The sequence below is a fragment of the Mus caroli genome, unplaced genomic scaffold, assembly GCF_978045245.1.
Source record: "Mus caroli unplaced genomic scaffold, Mus_caroli_1 scaffold_4, whole genome shotgun sequence".
Lineage (NCBI taxonomy): Eukaryota > Metazoa > Chordata > Mammalia > Rodentia > Muridae > Mus > Mus caroli.
Window position 1 is genome coordinate 12,692,640 of NW_028227259.1, and position 16,777 is coordinate 12,709,416.

Genomic DNA, 16,777 nt, shown 5'->3' on the forward strand with positions numbered 1-16,777 from the left:
AATAGCAATGGACTCCATTCTCCAATATAAAGACACAGGCTTACAGAGTGGATGTAAAACAGGATCCATCATTTTACTTTATACAAGAAACACACCTCAGAATATAGATATAACTTCAAACTAAAGGGTTGGAAACAGGTTTGGACTGAAAAAGCAAGCTGGTATAGCCATTCTAATATCTAATCAAGTAGTTTTTCAACCAAAATTAATATAAAAAAGACAGGTAAAGGCACTTCACGGACATCAAAGGAAACATACAAAGATGATATCTCAATTCTGAATATCTATGCCCCAAACACAAGGATACCCACATTTGTAAAAGAAACATTGCTAAGACATAAATGCACATGGAATCCCACACATTATTAGTGGGAGACATTAACACCAAATTCCCAATATTTGACAGGTCAACCAGACAAAAACTAAACACAGAAGTAATGAAACTAACAGACATCATGAATCAAATGGACCTAGCAGACATCTAGAGTATTCAACCAAATACCAGATTATACCTTCTTCTCAGTTCTTGATGGATCCTCCTCCAAAATTAATCATATAATCTTCACAAAAAAGCCTCAACAGACACTAGAAAATTGAAGTAACACTTTGCATTTTATCAGACAAAATTGGATCAAAGCTGGATTTTAACAGCAACAGAAACACTGGAAAGTCTACTTACTCATGGAAACTGAACAAATCTCTGCTCAATGATCCCTGGATCAGGTAAAAAATTAAAGACTTTCTAGAATTCAATGAAAATGACGACAAAATGTACTCAAATTTATGTGGCACAATGAAAGCAGTGCTAAAAAGAAAATTTATAGCACTGAAGTGCCTCCATAAAGAAATTAGAAAGTTCTCAAATCAGCAATTTAAATGTACACCTGAAAGATCTAGAAAAAAAGCAAGCATACCAAAGAGTAGTAGAAGGCAATAAATAATCAAAATCAGAGCTGAAATCAATCAGTTAGAAACAAAGAAAATAATACAAAGTATCAATGAAACCAAAAGCTGGTTCTTTGAGAAAATCAACAAGATAGACAAAACCTTAGCTAAATTAACTACCAGACAGAGAGACAGTATCCAAATATGCAAAATCAGTAATGAGTAGGGAGACATAACAATTGACAATGAGGAAATTGAACGAATCATTAGTTCTTTACTTCAAAAGCCTGTGCTCCACAAAATTTGAAAATATTAACCAAATGGACAATTTTCTAGACAGATACCACTTATCAAAGTTAAATAAGCCAAGTGGCTGGATCCAAAATCAACTCCTGGAAATCAACTAGACCTCCTTTATACAAATGATAAACCGGCCTCAAAAGAAATTGGGAAACAATGCCATTTACAATAGCCATGAATAATACAAAATTCCTTCATGGAAAACTCTAACCAAACAAATGAGAGATGTGTATGACAACAAATTTAATTTCCTGAAGAATTTGAAGATTGCTTTCAGAAGACAGAAAGATCTCCCATGCTCTTGGATAGGTAGAATTAACATACTGGAATTGGCTATTTTACCAAAAGCAATCTATTGATTTAATGCAATCCCCATCAAAATTCTAACACAATCTTTATAGACGTTGAAGGAGCAATTTTTAACTTCGTATGCAAAACCCATGATAGCCAAAACAATCCTGAACAACAACAAAAAAAAAGCTTTGGAAAGAATAACCATCCCTCGAACTACAGATCAATAGTGATTAAAAACTCCATGGGATTGGTAAAGCATCAGATATGTTGATCAATGGAATTGAATCAAAGACCCAAAAATAAACCTGTAGATCTAGAGTTATTCAATTTTTGATTAAGAAGACTAATCCATACAATGGACAAAAAGCATCTTCAAAAACTGGTGCTGGTCTAACTGAATGTCTACATGTTGTAGATGAAAGTAGATGCATAGTCATCACTCTACAGGAAAATCAAGGACATCAATATAAAAGTAGATTCACTAAATCTCATAGAAGAGATAGTGGGAAATATCCTTGAAAGCATTGGGGCAGAAGACTGCAAAACTTCTGTAAAGTTAAGGGCATTGTTAATAAGACAAAACAGCAGCCCACAGATCATCCCCAACCCCACATCTGATAGGGAGCTAATATCCAAAATCTACGAAGAACTTAAGAAGTTAGACACTAACAATCCAAATAACCCAATTTGAAAAAGTGGAGTACAGAACTAAACATAATTCTCAACAGAGGTATCTTGATTGGATAAGAAACTCTTAAAGAAATGTCCAAAGTCCTTAATCATCAGGGAAATGAAAATCAAAACATCTTTGAGGTTCCATCTGACACCCATCAGAATGTCTAAGATCAAAAACTCAAAAGATAGCACATGCTGGGGAAGATATGCAGTAAGGGAAACACTATGACTTTGCTAGTGGGAATGTAAACTTGTATAATGACTTTGGAAATCAATTTTGTGGTTTCTCAGAAAACTGGTAATAATTTTACCTCAAGACACAGCTATACATCTCAAGGACATATACCCAAAAGATGTTCCAAAATCTCACAAAGACACTTGCTCAACTCTGTTCCTTATCTATTTATAGCTGCTTTATTTTTAAGAGCCAGAAACTGGAAACAACCTAGATGTCACTCAACTTAAGAATAGATAAAGAAACTGTGGTACATCTACACAATCGAATACTATTCAACTATCAAAAACCAGGACATCATGAATTTAGCAGGCAAATTGATGGACCTTGAGAATATCATCTTGAATGTGATAACCCTGTCTCAAAAGGACATGCACAGTCTGTATTCACTTATAAGTAGATATTAGCCATAGAATACAGATAGCATGTTATACACACTCCACAGACTAAACAAGCTAAAGAAGATGAAATGTCCAAGCATGGAGACTGTAATCTCAGTTAGGAAGGGAAAAATAGTCATAAGAGGGAACAACAGTATCAATCAGCTAGATCTCCCAGAGCTCCCCGGGGCTGGACAAACAACCAGAATACACATAGAGGGATCCATGGCTCTGACAGCATATGTGGCAGAGAATGGCCACATATCAGTGACAGGAGTGGCCCTTGGGCCTGAAGGTGTTCAATGCCCTAGTGTAGGGTAATGCCAGGGCGGGAAGACTGGGGTGGGTGGGTGGGGAGCGCCCTCATAGAGGCAGGGAAAAGTTTGGAATAAGGGGTTTCTGAAGGGCATGCTTGGAAAGGGGAAAACATTTGAAATGTAAATAAAGAAAATATCCAGTTAAAAAAGGGGGGGGGGCAAAGAGGCAGATGAAGGGAACTGCTGAAAGGGAAAGGGGTTGGGGTGTGAATGGGGGGGGTTCAGGATAAGGTTTGGGGAAGGACAGGATAAATGTCAATATGGCCATGACAATGAGTGGAAATGTTCAACAGAAAGGGGAGAAGAGGTGGTGGGCATCTTGAGGAAGAGACAGAGACCTGAGAAAAGAGAGGCACCTAAGAAGCAATGAGGGTGACCTTCACTGTAACTCACTACATTGGGGATACTGAACCAGAAGAGGCCATCTCCTATAACCAGACAGGAACCCCAGAGAAGTGATAGAGACATCAGTCCACCCACAAGACTTTCTAATGAAAATCTGTTCAGTCTGCGAGAAATACAGACATGGGGATGGGGATGGAACAGAGACTGAAGGAATGGCCAACCAATGACTGGCCCATATATAGACAATGTGAATATCAGAATGTTTAAATCCCTTATGTCACCTAGTAAACCGTTTCATGTTAGATTATGTACTCCAAAGTCATGTTTTGTTTTTGAGATAGAATAACGTTTTATAAGATATTTGAAAGAATTAAGTAAACAATACAAAGATATTTCTAAGCATTTGTTTTTACAACTACACAAAAAACATCAGCTACATTTTTGTGAGTGTGCCTGCTTTGTATAGATACATAACCAACAGGAGTATAAGCCACAGTGTAGTGTAACTTTATTGTCATATGAAGCTTAAATGCATCTTATTCTTGTGTGCATAAAGATAATATTTTGGCAATATTTTCTTCCAAAAGTCAGGTGAGCATATTTTCTATTTCAAGTACAGTAGAGTCTACCCTATCTTCTAAATTATGTCATTATAGCTCAAAAGCTGACATTGTCAACCTTTAAATGCATAGGCTAGGTTTATTAGTGATAAAATTTTATTTCTAGAAAAGGGTGATGAGTGAGGTAGTCCACGAGCTGTTGTTTGCTCATCTCCTACCTGGAACATCATTTGGAATAGGTACAATTTTAATATTTGTAATTTTAAATCAACAGACTTCTTAGTCTTGCACTTTACCCCATAAGTTTTAATTTTCTACATAGATGTGCATATTTTGGTAACTTATACCTATTTTATTTAGTTTAATTGTTGCTTACACATGAAAGCTTTAATAAGGCACCCAGTTCTTCCAGAAAACCTATTTCAAATTCTAATGCTGCCAGTGTTTGAAAACAGCATCTTCTAGCATCCTTGCCTAAGGGAGGGAGATATTTCTGCTTATAGGATTTTCTTTGCATCAAATTTTTGGCATGTTACCAATATTATTAAAAATAAAAACAAAGCCCACCCACCACCATGTTTCTCAGTGCAGATGGACAGAGTCAACCAGAAGTACCCAGAAGTCAACCCACTTCCTATCCGTGTGGTACAGGTGGTTGGTGGACACTCACAGACCTGCCAGTCTCACGGTCAGGCTGCAGGTGTAGCCACTACAATGTGCAAGTATGTGCTGCAGAAATGAGAGAGAAAAAGGAGCAGGAAGGTTTGATCATTATGAAGAGAGGCAGAACCAGAGACACAAGGGTGGAGAGAAAGAGCCTGATGGGAGTAGGCTGCTCTGCCAATCTAGTGGTGAAGATGGCCTCTGTAGTTCCTTTTAGAATCCCCTAAAATTTTCATGTCCAGCATTACGTTTGGGTTTTCATCATCAATTATACTTCCATCTTTGGGACTGGAACAGTTTTTGTTGTTGTTGTTGTTGTTGTTGTAGTTGTTTGTTTGTTTTGTTGTTGTTTTCCATTTCCTTGAACTGTTTGTATTTTCCTAGATTTCTTTACGAGATTTATTAATTTCGTCTTTAAGAATTCATATCGATAGGGAAGCAGAAACCGGCCTGACTAGGGCCACAGGCCTCATCCGGCCAGATCAGCACCTGGGTAGCGGGAGCGCAGGGTTGCCTGACACCCGCCAGCTACCCACGACCCCCGCCTCAGGATTTTGGGACTGCTGGTGAGTGGAACACAGCTTCTGCTCCAGTCCAATCACGCGGGACCTGAGACTGCTCTGGTTGGGGAGAGAGAAATCCGGCCTACATAGGGCCACAACCCCCTTCCTGTCAGAAAAGCACCGGGGCAGCTGGGGCGCAGGGTCTGCTGACACTCGCCAGCTACCCACAACACCCACCACAGGATCTTAAGACTTCTGGTGAGTGGAGCACAGCTTCTGCTCCAATCCAATTGCGCGGGACCTGAGACTGCATTAGTTAGGGAAGCAGAAACCGGCCTGAGTAGGACCACAGGCCTCATCCTGCTGGATCAGCGCCGGGGTAGCGGGGTAGCAGGAGTGCAGGGTTGCCTGACACCCGCCAGCTACCCATGACCCCCGCCGCAGGATTTTGGGACTGCTGGTGAGTGGAACACAGCTTCAGCTCCAATCCAATTGCGCGGGACCTGAGACTGCATTAGTTAGGGAAGCAGAAACCGGCCTGAGTAGGGCCACAGGCCACATCCGGCCGGATCAGCGCCAGGGTAGCGGGAGCACAGGGTTGCCTGACACCCGCCAGCTACCCACGACCCCCACCGCAGGATTTTGGGACTGCTGGTGAGTGGAACACAGCTTCTGCTCCAATCCAATTGCGCGGGACCTGAGACTGCATTAGTTAGGGAAGCAGAAACCGGCCTGAGTAGGGCCACAGGCCTCATCCGGCCGGATCAGCGCCAGGGTAGCGGGAGCAAAGGGTTGCCTGACACCCGCCAGCTACCCATGACCCCCGCCGCAGGATTTTGGGAATGCTGGTGAGTGGAACACAGCTTCTGTTCCAGTCCAATCACGCGGGACCTGAGACTGCTCTGGTTGGGGAGAGAGAAATCCGGCCTACATAGGGCCACAACCCTCTTCCGGTCAGAAAAGCACCGGGGCAGCTGGGGCGCAGGGTCGGCTGACACTCACCAGCTACCCACAACACCCACCACAGGATCTTAAGACTTCTGGAGAGTGGAACACAGCTTCTGCTCCAATCCAATTGCACGCGGGACCAGAGACTGCATTAGTTAGGGAAGCAGAAAAACGGCCTGTGTAGGACCACAGGCCTCTTCCGGCTGGACCAGCATCGGGTTACCGTCAGCTACCCACGACCCCCGCCGCAGGATTTAGAGACTGCTGGTGAGTGGAACACAGCTTCTGCTCCAATCTTTAAACAGTGACAACGATAACAACTAACCCCAGAGATTACCAGATGGCGAAAGGTAAACGTAATAATCTTACTAACAGAAACCAAGACCACTCACCATCATCAGAACCCAGCACCCCCACTTCGCCCAGTCCAGGGCACCCCAACACACCGGAAAAGCTAGACACGGATTTAAAAGCATATCTCCTGATGATGATAGAGAACTTCAAGAAGGACTTTAATAACACACTTAAAGAAATGCAGGAGAACACTGCTAAACAGGCAGAAGACAATAAAGAGAAAGCACAAAAATCCCTTAAAGAATTGCAGGAGAACACTGCTAAAGAGTTACAAATCCTTAAAGAAAAACACGATAACATAATCAAACAGGTAGAAGTCCTTACAGAAAAACAGGAAAACACATCCAAACAGATGATGGAAATGAACAAAACCATACTAGACCTAAAAAGGGAAGTAGACACAATAAAGAAAACCCAAAATGAGGCAACACTGGAGATAGAAACCCTAGGAAAGAAATCTGGAACCATAGATACGAGCATCAGCAACAGAATACAAGAGATGGAAGAGAGAATCTCAGGTGCAGAAGATTCCATAGAGAACATCGGCACAACAATCAAGGAAAATGTAAAATGCAAAAAGATCCTAACTCAAAACATCCAAGAAATACAGGACGCAATGAGAAGACCAAACCTATGGATAATAGGAGTGGATGAGAATGAAGATTTTCAACTCAAACGACCAGCAAACATCTTCAACAAAATTATAGAAGAAAACTTCCCAAATCTAAAGAAAGAGATGCCCATGAACATACAAGAAGCCTACAGAACTCCAAATAGACTGGACCAGAAAAGAAACACCTCCCGACACATAATAATCAGAGCAACAAATGCTCTAAATAAAGATAGAATACTAAAAGCAGTAAGAGAAAAAGGCCAAGTAACATATAAAGGCAAGCCTATCAGAATTACACCAGATTTTTCACCAGAGACTATGAAAGCCAGAAGATCCTGGACGGATGTTATACAGACACTAAAAGAACACAAATTCCAGCCCAAGCTACTATACCCAGCCAAACTCTCAATTAACATAGATGGAGAAACCAAAGTATTCCACGACAAAACCAAATTCACACATTATCTCTCCACGAATCCAGCCCTTCAAAGGATAATAACAGAAAAAAAACAATACAAGGACAGGAACCACGCCCTAGAAACAACAAGAAGGTAATCCCTCAACAAACCTAAAAGAAGACAGCCACAAGAACAAAATGCCAACTTTAACAACAAAAATAACAGGAAACAACAATTACTTTTCCTTAGTATCTCTTAATATCAATGGACTCAACTCCCCGATAAAAAGACATAGACTAACAAACTGGCTACACAAACAAGACCCAACATTTTGCTGCTTACAGGAAACTCATCTCAGAGAAAAGGATAGACACTACCTCAGAATGAAAGGCTGGAAAACAATTTTCCAAGCAAATGGCATGAAGAAACAAGCTGGAGTAGCCATTCTAATATCTGATAAGATTGAATTCAAACCCAAAGTCATTAAAAAAGACAGGGAGGGACACTTCATACTCATCAAAGGTAAAATCCTCCAAGAGGAACTATCAATCCTGAATATCTATGCTCCAAATACAAAGGCAGCCACATTCATTAAAGAAACTTTAGTAAAGCTCAAAGCACACATTGCACCTCATACAATAATAGTGGGAGACTTCAACACACCACTTTCACCAATGGACAGATCATGGAAACAGAAACTAAACAGGGACACAGTGAAAATAAGAGAAATTATGAATCAAATGGATTTGGCATATATCTACAGAACATTCTATCCTAAAACAAAAAGATATACCTTCTTCTCAGCACCTCATGGTACCTTCTCCAAAATTGACCACATAATTGGTCACAAAGCAGGCCTCAACAGATATAAAAATATTGAAATTGTCCCATGCATCCTATCAGATCACCATGGACTAAGGCTGATCTTCAATAACAAAATAAATAATAGAAAGCCAACCTTCACGTGGAAACTGAACAACACTCTTCTCAATGATACCTTGGTCAAGGAAGGAATAAAGAAAGAAATTAAGGACTTTTTAGAGTTCAATGAAAATGAAGCCACAACATACCCAAACTTATGGGACGCAATGAAAGCATTTCTAAGAGGAAAACTCATAGCTCTGAGTGCCTCCAAAAGGAAACTAGAGAGAGCACACATTAGCAGCTTGACAACACACCTAAAAGCACTAGAACAAAAGGAAGCAAATTCACCCAAGAGGAGTAGACGGCAGGAAATAATCAAACTCAGGGGTGAAATCAACCAAGTGGAAACAAGAAAAACTATTCAAAGAATCAACCAATCAAGGAGCTGGTTCTTTGAGAAAATCAACAAGATAGATAAACCCTTAGCCAGACTCACTAGAGGGCACAGGGAAAGCATCCTAATTAACAAAATCAGAAATGAAAAAGGAGACATAACAACAGATCCTGAAGACATCCAAAACACCATCAGATCCTTCTACCAAAGGCTATACTCAACAAAACTGGAGAACCTGGATGAAATGGAGAAGTTCCTAGACAGATACCAGGTACCAAAGTTGAATCAAGATCAGGTTAATGATCTAAACAGCCCTATATCCCCCAAAGAAATAGAAGCAGTCATTAATAGTCTCCCAACTAAAACAAGCCCAGAACCAGATTAGTTTAGTGCAGAGTTCTATCAGACCTTCAAAGAAGATCTAATCCCAGTTCTTCACAAACTATTCCACAAAATAGAAACAGAAGGTACTCTACCCAACTCATTCTATGAAGCCACAATTACTCTGATACCTAAACCACAAAAAGACCCAACAAAGATAGAAAACTTCAGACCAATATCCCTTATGAATATTGATGCAAAAATCCTCAATAAAGTTCTTGCTAACCGAATCCAAGAGCACATCAAAACAATCATCCATCCTGACCAAGTAGGTTTCATCCCAGGGATGCAGGGATGGTTCAATATACGGAAATCCATCAACGTAATCCAGTATATAAACAAACTCAAAGACAAAAACCACATGGTCATCTCCTTAGATGCGGAAAAAGCATTTGACAAGATCCAACACCCATTCATGATAAAAGTCTTGGAAAGATCAGGAATTCAAGGCCCATACCTAAACATGATAAAAGCAATCTACAGCAAACCAGTAGCCAACATCAAAGTAAATGGTGAGAAGCTTGAAGCAATCCCTCTAAAATCAGGGACTAGACAAGGCTGTCCACTTTCTCCATACCTATTCAACATTGTACTTGAAGTCCTAGCCAGAGCAATTCGACAACAAAAGGAGATCAAAGGGATACAAATTGGAAAAGATGAAGTCAAAATATCACTTTTTGCAGATGATATGATAGTATATATAAGTGACCCTAAAAATTCCACCAGAGAACTCCTAAGCCTGATAAACAGCTTCGGTGAAGTAGCTGGATATAAAATTAACTCAAACAAATCAATGGCCTTTCTCTACACAAAGAATAAACAGGCTGAGAAAGAAATTAGGGAAACAACACCCTTCTCAATAGTCACAAATAATATAAAATATCTTGGCGTGACTCTAACTAAGGAAGTGAAAGATCTGTATAATAAAAACTTCAAGTCTCTGAAGAAAGAAATTATAGAAGATCTCAGAAGATGGAAAGATCTCCCATGCTCATGGATTGGCAGGATCAACATTGTAAAAATGGCTATCTTGCCAAAAGCAATCTACAGATTCAATGCAATCCCCATCAAAATTCCAAATCAATTCTTCAACGAATTAGAAAGTGCAATCTGCAAATTCATCTGGAATAACAAAAAACCTAGGATAGCAAAAACTCTTCTCAAGGATAAAAGAACCTCTGGTGGAATCACCATGCCGGACCTAAAGCTCTACTACAGAGCAATTGTGATAAAAACTGCATGGTACTGGTATAGTGACAGACAAATAGACCAATGGAATAGAATTGAAGACCCAGAAATGAACCCACACACCTATGGTCACTTGATCTTCGACAAGGGAGCTAAAAACATCCAGTGGAAGAAAGACAGCATTTTCAACAAATGGTGCTGGCACAACTGGTTGTTAACATGTAGAAGAATGCGAATCGATCCATTCCTATCTCCTTGTACTAAGGTCAAGTCTAAGTGGATCAAGGAACTTCACATAAAACCAGAGACACTGAAACTTATAGAGGAGAAAGTGGGGAAAAGCCTTGAAGATATGGGCACAGGGGAAAAATTCCTGAATAGAACAGTAATGGCTTGTGCTGTAAGATCGAGAATTGACAAGTGGGACCTCATGAAACTACAAAGCTTCTGCAAGGCTAAAGACACCATCAATAAGACAAAAAAACCACCAACAGATTGGGAAAGGATCTTCACCTATCCTAAATCAGATAAGGGACTAATATCCAATATATATAAAGAACTCAAGAAGGTGGACTCCAGAAATTCAAATAACCCCATTAAAAAATGGGGCTCAGAACTGAACAAAGAATTCTCACCTGAGGAATACCGAATGGCAGAGAAGCACCTGAAAAAATGTTCAACATCCTTAATCATCAGGGAAATGCAAATCAAAACAACCCTGAGATTCCACCTCACACCAGTCAGAATGGCTAAGATCAAAAATTCAGGTGACAGCAGATGCTGGCGAGGATGTGGAGAAAGAGGAACACTCCTCCATTGTTGGTGGGATTGCAAGCTTGTACAACCACTCTGGAAATCAGTCTGGCGGTTCCTCAGAAAATTGGACATAGTACTACCGGAGGATCCAGCAATACCTCTCCTGGGCATATATCCAGAAGATGTCCCAACCGGTAAAAAGGACACATGCTCCACTATGTTCATAGCAGCCCTATTTATAATAGCCAGAAGCTGGAAAGAACCAAGATGTCCCTCAACAGAGGAATGGATACAGAAATTATGGTACATTTACACAATGGAGTACTACTCAGCTATTAAAAAGAATGAATTTATGAAATTCCTAGCCAAATGGATGAACCTGGAGGGCATCATCTTGAGTGAAGTAACACAATCACAAAAGAACTCACACAATATGTATTCATTGATAAGTGGATATTAGCCCAAAACTTAGGATACCCAAGATATAAGATACAATTTGCTAAACGCATGAAACTCAAGAAGAATGAAGACCAAAGTGTGGACACTGTGCACCTTCTTAGAATTGGGAACAAAACACCCAGGGAAGGAGTTACAGAGACAAAGTTCGTAGCTGTGATGAAAGGATGGACCATTTAGAGACTGCTGTATCCAGGGATCCGTCCCATAATCAGCTTCTAAACGCTGACACCATTGCATACACTAGCAAGATTTTGCTGAAAGGACCCAAATATAGCTGTCTCTTGTGAGACGATGCCGGGGCCTAGCAAACACAGGAGTGGATGTTCACAGTCAGCTATTGGATGTATCACAGGGCTCCCAATGGAGAAGCTAGAGAAAGTACCCAAGGAGCTAAATGGATCTGCAACCCTATTGTTGGAACAACATGATGTACTAACCAGAACCCTGGAGCTCTTGTCTCTAGCTGCATATGTATCGAAAGATGGCCTAGTCGGCCATCAATGGAAAGAGAGGCCCATTGGACTTGCAAACTTTATATGCCCCAATATAGGGGAATGCCAGGGCCAAAAGAATGGGAATGGGTGGGTAGGGAAGTGGGGGGCGCTATGGGGGACTTTTGGGATAGTATTGGAAATGTAATTGAGGAAAATATGTAATAAAAAAAAAAAAGAATTCATATCATCATTATGCAGACTTTTCTACTCCCTTTTCTTCTTTTTCTTGGGCTCTACCTATATTTGGATAATCATTGCCTGCTGTGCTAGTGTTAAAGGCTTTAATGGAGACATAGTGCCCTTTCAGTTACTGATTATGTTTTAACACTGACTTTCAGGCATCTGGGATTGGGATGATTATTGTTTGGGGTGATGACATCTGGTTTTGTTTCTGTTGGGTGACTGTTATGATTAGTGGCTTCTGCTTCTTCCATGGTCTTTTTGAGAGTGTAATGGCTTCCTGGTAGAGAATTTTCTACAGACCTGTTTCCCAGGCCAGTTCAGCTGGTGTGTTCGTGGGGATCCTCTGCTGCTGTTGCAGACTGGGATAATGGGATGGGTAGAGGGAAGGAAGGTCTGGGGAGATGTTTGTGATCCTTTGGGGTGGTATCAGAGAAGGTGGGAAGACTGCTTCAGGTTTTCTGCTTCACAGTTGTGGATTAGCCTAGGTAGATTGAATCAAGGGAACAGAAAGAGGAGAAGATTTGCAGGCAGCCTATCTGGTTTTCTGACAGATGTGGCCCTCTGTAGTAACTATTATTACCAAAACTAAAGATTTTTTTGTTAACCAATGAATGTTTTGTAGGACAGACATATATTTTTAAAGGACTCTGGTGTTGTTTCTGGATAAGGCTATCAGTACAATGTTAAGAAATGAAGAAACACACAGTTGAGAGTGTTATTTTTTTTTATTTGCCTTCTTCAAATTTCTGTGTAATTTGTTTCCTTGCTGATATTTGCTAAAATCTCTGGTGTTAAAATCCCACAGATTTCCACTGAATACATATCGATTGTAAGACAAAGTTTATTTATTATATCTGCAGCCTCCATTTTTTGCACCCTTTACTTTTCTCTAAGTTTTCCCCCTCCATTACTGGCCTATCTTGCACATTTACAGCCCATTTTTCTACTGGGTTGCCTTTCTCTGCCATGTCCTTCAAGCAGAGCTTTGACACAGGTCCTCAGCTCCATTTCCTATATCTGCTTTTCTGTTCAGGTCTTTGTAATGCATAACAACTTTTGGCTTGGGGAATTAACAAAGCGTCAGGAGTATGATGTCCTTGCATGAATCAAATCCTTCAAACACAAAATATCCAGTTGCCTATGACTGCTCTCCACTTAAGTTTTTAACCTCTGCTAAAATGTCACAAGTGTCAAACAGCTACTTTAATTTATTAAAGAGGTAAGATACCTCCCTCTGTTAAGCATAAATTTACATTTTTTTCTTATTACTTTTATTTTTTACAATCCAGTTGTTACCTACCTCCCGGTCTACCCTTTCACAGCTTCTTATGCCATTACTCCTTCCTCCTGTCTCCAAGAGAATATCCACAACCAACTCCATACCCTCCAGGCCTTGCCACTCCCTGGGGCCTCAGGTCTCTAGAGGGTTAGGCATGTCTTCTTCCACTGAGGCCAGACCGGGAAGTCCTTGTTATATATGTGGCTGGGTCCTCAGATCAGCTAGTGTATGCTTTCTGATTGGTGGCTCAGTGTCTGAGAGATCTCAGGCATTCAGGTTACTTGAGACTGCTAGTCTCCCTATCCTCCTCCTCAGCTTCTTCCAGCTTAATTCAGCCACAGGAGTCCCTGACTTCAGTCTAATGGTTGGCTGTAAGTATCTGCATCTGTCTTAGTCAGCTACTTCTTGGGGCCTCTCAGAGGACAACCATGTTAGGCTCCGTTCTGTAAGAACGCCATAGCATCAGTAATAATGTCAGGACTTGAGCATCCCCTTGAGCTGGATCCCAATTTGGGCCCATCACTGGACCTCCTTTCCCTCAGTCCTTTTCCATTCTTGTCTCTGCAGTTCTTTTAGTCAGGAACAATTCTGGGTTAGATTTTTTGACTGTGGAATAGCAACCCCATCCCTCCACTTGATATCCTGTCTTTCAACTGGATGTAGACTCCACAAGTTCCCTCTCCCCTCTGTTGGGCATTTGATCTAAGTTCCCTCCCTGTGAATCCTCAGAGTCTCTCACCTCTCAGGTGTCTGGTGCTCTCTAGATGGTTCCCCCCACATCCCTCCCCCCCAGGTTGCATATTTCCATTCATTTTGCTGGCCCCTGAGGCTTCTTCTTTCCTGCCCCCCCCATACCTGATAATTTTCTCCTCCTCCTACCATCTCCCATGCAGATCCTTCCCTCTGCTTCCCAAGATTTTTTTCTTCTCCCTCCCAAGTGGTATTGAAGCATCCACACTTGGCCTCTTCAACTTGTTAAACTTCTTGAGTTCTGTGGATTGATGTATTCTAGGCATTCTGTCCAGTTTGACTAATATATACTTATTAGTAAGTACATACCATGCATGTACTTTTGGGTATGAATTAGCTCACTCAGGATGATATTTTCTACTTCCATCCATTTTCCTACAAAACTCATGATGTCCTTATTCTTAATAGCTAAATAATCAAAAAACAAGTGGAATAGAGAGCAAAACAGAGAATTCACAATAGAGGAATGCAAATGACTGAGAAGCACTTAAAGAAATATTCAAAGTTCTTAGTGATCAGAAAAATGAAAATCAAAATGAGCCTGAGATTCCACCTTATAGCAATCAGAATGGCTAAAATAAAAAACTCAGGTGACAGCACATGTTGATGAGGAGGTGTAGAAAGAACACTCCTCCATTGCTGGTGGGATTGCAAACAATCACTGTGGAAATCAATTTGTTTGTTCCTTAGGAAATTGGAAATAGCTACTTGAAGACCCTTCTATACTGTTCTTGGCATATATCCAAAAGATGCACCGCCATACCACAGAGGCACATGCTACACTATGTTCATATTGGCCCTATCTGTGATAGCTAGAAGCTGTAAGCAACCCAGATGTCCCACAATGGAAAAATGGATACATACTTTACATTTTTAGAAATAAAATTTATTTACTTTTTGCAATTTCATTTCATTGCTTTTATGTAATCTTATTCAACTTGGATAATATGAGTGACTCTCATGACTTTGGCTCATTATTGGAAGTTCATTATCACATGATATATTGAACATGGTGTGTGTGTTTGTGTGCTTGTGTGTATGTGTGTATGTGTGTATGTGTGTGTATGTGAAATAACAATTGTAGATGCAAATATTTATTTGAAAATTATATTCCAGGGCTATAATATGTGTTATTAAATATGTCACAATCTGGACAAAATCACTGGTAAACATATTTGAAAAAGTCTTTTGTTTCTACTTCAGATAGAAGAAATAGGTAGACATATGTAGAAATATATAACTATGGGAAATTTCAGGTTTTTTACAAATGACTCATAGTTTTAGACATCTTCTTATCATGATAAGACCTATGAGCAATTATATAATATGTGTGCAAATATACTTTGCAATGTGTATTTTATTACTGTATAAATGTTTTAAGTTATACATATCACTGCTCTATTCTGGTAATTAGATATATTTATCAAAATATATATCAGAGATTAAGTATACATTTAGCATTCATAGTGGTATCATTAACACATTATTACATCGGGGTTTAAACATTTTGCGTTACTGGAGATTTTAATCACTTGAAGTAACTGAAAAAATTCTATTTATAGATCTTTGTTATATAAAAATATATCTACCTTTGTACTAAAAGCAAAATATTTATTTCATTTTGCCACAGCTAAATCTAAGATGGTATAAGTTTTAGTTCAGAAACTAAACCTAAGCCTTGAACTTTGATACCATGGCCACACACACACACACACACACCACTCCAGCTGAGACACATGAACCACTTACTTTCATCTAGAAAGAAATTTTCCTATCAATAATCTTTTCATATGTCATAGTCATTTAAACATTATTTTAAGATTTTTTTGGAGTTTTTGAACATATCAAAAACATACATTCTCCTTCATACATGGTAATATACACCTTTATAGGAATATTCTATTAAAATAAAATTTATACCATATTTAGAAAATAAAAAAAGCTGTAATTCTCTATAGGATTCTGTCTAACACTTGCCAGTGAATTTTGTCTTCCTGTACAAGTTGTGCTACGCGACACTAAGGCTTCTGGACATACACTAGTTCTTAGGAAGGCGCTCCATGAGCATCTGTGGAGTTTGTTCATAAAATAATATATTATTGTTATTGTTGTTATTACTTGTGTATGATATGTATGTGGAATTCTAGCAACATATTCCATAGATTACTTATGTGTGGAGGTCAGAGGACAACATTCAGACATCAGGTGTGCCTTTCCACCTTGTTGTTTCACAGTCTCTCTTCCTTCTGACACTGTGGCTAACTACTCCTGTCTTGCTGGTCCTTGAGCTGGTCCTGGAAGCAAGATATTTATAGCTTACCTTCCCATATCACAGTGGAAGTGCTATGACTACAAATGTGGCTTTTCTAAGTGAGTTTCAGGGTTGAACTCAAGTTGTTAAGTTTGTGAAAAAGTGCTTTGGCATAACAAGTCATCTCACTGGACTCTGGGTTCCTTCAAGTTACCAAACACTTTCCAATTCTTAAGATGCACAAGACCAGGTGATAAGTATGAGGGGCCATCATTTTATACACGTTCACTTAAGAAATATGAATGTAT